Raw genomic sequence first — 3,868 nt, 5'->3', positions numbered from 1 at the left:
GGTTCCAATACTCGACTCTTCCATTTGGGCAATCGTCGGGAATTCAAGGAGATGGGTATGATGAAGGTTACGAGGAGTTTGAGGGTTTTGATGAAGATGGGTACGGTTATGGGGGTGATGGAGAGCAAGGGGAGTACGGTTATATGCAAGGCCAAGTACAAGTGATTCCAAATGTTGGTGGGGTACAACAACAACAACTCATACCTCAACATATTAGGCCAAGGCCACAAGGGCCGCAATTGCAACGTCCGGTTCCTTTGCAACAAGTTCGACCACAACATGTGCAACCGCCATTCCAAAGACCAATTCAACACCCACCGGTGCCACAACAACAATTTCAACAACCCAATGCACCACAAGGGCCTATACAAAGACCAATGGGTCAAGTTCGTCCAAGGGGTCGATTTGGTGTGCCAAGGAGGCATCTTAGGGAAAATGCGAGGGGTATTGAAGCGCATTTTAGACCGGTTATCACTCACAATCCTTCACCGGTGGTTGTTCCTCATAACAACCAAGGGAGAACTTTTGAAGTAAGAACTAATTCTTTACAAAGTTTGCCGAAATACAAGGGGCTAGCAACGGAGGAGCCTTATTTCCATTTGGAGGCATATGACTCAATTTGCAATACTCTTGGGAGTCAAGGTTTTTCGGCCGATGATATAAAGTTGGTATTATTTCAATTTTCTTTGGAGGACAAGGCAAAGAAATGGTTCTACACTTTGCCTTCGGCATCTATTTATACTTGGGCGGAAATGCAACAAATTTTCCTAGACGAGTTTTATACCGCCCAAAAGACCAATGATGCTAGGAAGGGGTTGAGGAGTTTCCAACAACAACAAGGCGAAATGTTCCATGAAGCCTTCGAGCGTTTTAACATGATGATTAAAAATTGTCCACACCATGGGATTGAACTTTGGGAATTGATGAATGCCTTTCATGAAGGGTTGTGTGCCGAAGATGCACGAGATTTGATGTCCATCACAAATGGGACTTTTGGCACAAATTATGAAGATGAGGATTGGGAGTTCTTGGAACAAATGGCCATTACCTCAAAGAGGAAAGCCCAAGCATCAAGGAGAGCACGACCGGCTGTCACGAGATCGCAAGTTCATGCAGTTGATGATGGTAATGTTCAAACTACTAATCAAATATATGATGTTTGTACTATTTGCAATGAAATAGGTCATGCGGCTGAAAATTGCCAAGGAGGTGATGGGCAATATGAAGAGGTTCATGCTGTGCAAGGTCAAGGAGGGGGTGGTAGAAACTATAATATGAATTCTAACACTTACCACCCCGGGTTGAGAAACCACCCAAACTTTCGGTATGGGAACCCGTCAAATCAAGCTAACCCGAATTTCCAAGGAAACCAAGGATTTCAAAGGCAATATCAAACGGGTCAAAGCTCTTCGGGTGGAAACGAAGTGATGGAGATGTTGAAGGCGATGCAAGTTGAAATGCAAGGAATGAATCAACGTGATGAGGTTCGGATGCAAAAGGACGAGGCCCGTGATAAAGCGATTCAAACTTTGACCACCCAAATGGGTCAACTTGCAAATGAAGTGGCGATATTGAAGAAAGCAAAAGGTCAATTACCAAGTGACACGGTGGTAAATCCCAAGAACACAAAGAGCATTAACATCAATGTGGTAAGCACCGTTCCAAATGCTAAATTTAATGAAACATTGCTAACTTCTTCGTGTCAAGTGAATGCAGGTTTGGAAAAAGATGCCGAAGTCGAGAATGATAAAGAATATGGAGTGCCAATCGTGCCTATCCGCGTGGTAAAATTAAAAATCCCTCACGCATTGTTGGACTACGGGGCAAGCATGAGTGTGCTACCAAGCGATCTATACGATATGTACGACTTTGGTCCGCTTGAAGATATAGACACCATGGTGAGCTTAGCGGATAGGAGTTGGAGGCGTCCACGGGGAATGGTTAGGAATGTTAAGATTCAGTTGGGAGAGTTTGAATACCCGGTGGATTTCCTAGTTTTGGACTATGCTTCTACCAACATGGCATCACAACAAAGGGTAATTTTAGGTCGACCGTTTCTATACACGGCAAATGCGCAAATTAATTGTAGAGACGAGATTATTACCATGACCGAAAAGAACCGTAAGTTGTCTTTTGATGTTCAAACTAAAGTGATTAGTTATGAGTCCATTGAGGGGAAGGGTGGTGAGTCTAGTGTTTGTATGAAAAACGTGTTTCAAAGAATGAGAAAAAAGCACCCACCGGACCGTGAGGAAAAGCATATGGGTTCAAGCAAGAGCGTATTTGATTACCCACCGAGTCAAAACAAGATGAATGCATTTTGCTCAATGGCACAAGGAAGTGATGGAGATGGCAGGAACCGATTCTTTGAGCCACCTTAAATGAGGGTGGCATGGTCTGGCTGAAGACTCGAAACTTAGCGCTGCTCGGGAGGCAACCCGGGTTTTTATAATTGATCTTGCTATTTTTATCTTTTTATGTTTCAGGGCCATGGCAACACTCAAGTGTGGGGAAGATGTGCGGAGATTGGTGTGAAGGTAGTGATAGGAAGTCGGATTTTCTACAACATTTGTTATATCAAACTTCACCAGGTCGATGTACTCTTTCCTTAGTCTTGTTGTGTTCTTTAGCTTTGAAATATTGATAGTTAGTTGTTTGCTTTAGTTTATGGTTGGGAGGTAGGGTGATGTTTTGATGTTGATGTGTTTGTTGGGTTGTTAAAGTTGGTGGTGTTTTTAGAAATAAAATAAAAAAAAAATTGGGGTTCAAGATGCAAAGCAAATGTGGGTGTTCTTGTTGAAAGCGATCTTTCCCTCAAAACCATACATTGGGACAATGTATCCCAAGTGTGGGGATGGGGGAAATTTTTGAGAAATTCAAAAATTTTTGCAAGTCCAAGCGAAAAGTGTAAAAATTTGAAAACTTGATATTGTACCATTTAACACACCGACACCCGTTCTTAGCTTTTTCTTGGTGAGAATTGAACCACATATGAGAGTCAATTCTTTGCTTGAGTGGCGGTGTGTGTAGTGTGTAAATAGAACTTGTGTGTGAATGCTTGTTAAATCCTAGAGTTGGCATGCTTTTGAAGATGATAAGGGACTTTTAGGATGCCTCGTCTAGATGTGTGAGAGTGCGGGAATTGGTGGGTTGGACCTCATACGTTACATATATGAGCTTGATATTGTGAGGGGTGGGGGTTTGGTCTTTAGAAAGCTATGTTTGATCCTTAAGCCATTCGATTGAAGCCCAAAGCCTACTTTCTATATAAATTATACCCTATTGAGATGACCCGGTTTAGGAATTTAGTTGTGATTGTGATGTCTTTGTATATATTGTTGAGTTTTATATGTTATGAAAAAAAAAGAAAAAAAAAAGAAAAATATGAGAAAAATACAAAAAGAAGTCATTAGTGCAATAGTAGTTTAGAAGTTTATGATGTTTTGGTACATAGTCGTTTGCTTTGGAAATAAAACCGGGTCAAATCAAATTAGCTCTTATATATATGTTCCACCATTTTCCTACCTTTGCACCTAGCCCCATTACAACCCATAAGTTCCTTTGATTCAAAAGCATGCTAGATATTGGTTAGGAGGAAACTTGATTTTCATACAAGCTTATTGCCGCACACACACACATATACGCATTGAGTGGTTTAGCATAATATGCTAATTTTTCTTGTCACCGAGAGTTTTTTGTGAGGGGTGTGCTTTGTGGTATGATAGAAAGTTAGTAAGAGGACGGCACTTTAGCTTGGTTTGCATATTTGATCGTTCTTGGTTGAAAATGGTTTTGAATTGGTTGCTTGGGACAAGCAACGGGTAAGTGTGGGGATGTGACGGGTGGTCCGTAGGACAACCCTTAAAAG

The 3,868-nt window shown here is 41.5% G+C and overlaps 1 non-coding gene across 1 annotated transcript; it reads right to left on the bottom strand.

Annotated features, from left to right (window-relative positions):
• Positions 1-801: 801 nt before the first annotated feature.
• On the bottom strand, positions 802-907 carry LOC118488698. Its single transcript, XR_004885242.1, has one exon. It is a non-coding gene; the product is annotated as a small nucleolar RNA R71 (small nucleolar RNA).
• Between the last annotated feature and the right edge of the window lie 2,961 nt (positions 908-3,868).

The sequence above is a fragment of the Helianthus annuus genome, chromosome 16, assembly GCF_002127325.2.
Source record: "Helianthus annuus cultivar XRQ/B chromosome 16, HanXRQr2.0-SUNRISE, whole genome shotgun sequence".
NCBI lineage: Eukaryota > Viridiplantae > Streptophyta > Magnoliopsida > Asterales > Asteraceae > Helianthus > Helianthus annuus.
This window is presented reverse-complemented; position numbering and strand designations above follow the sequence as displayed.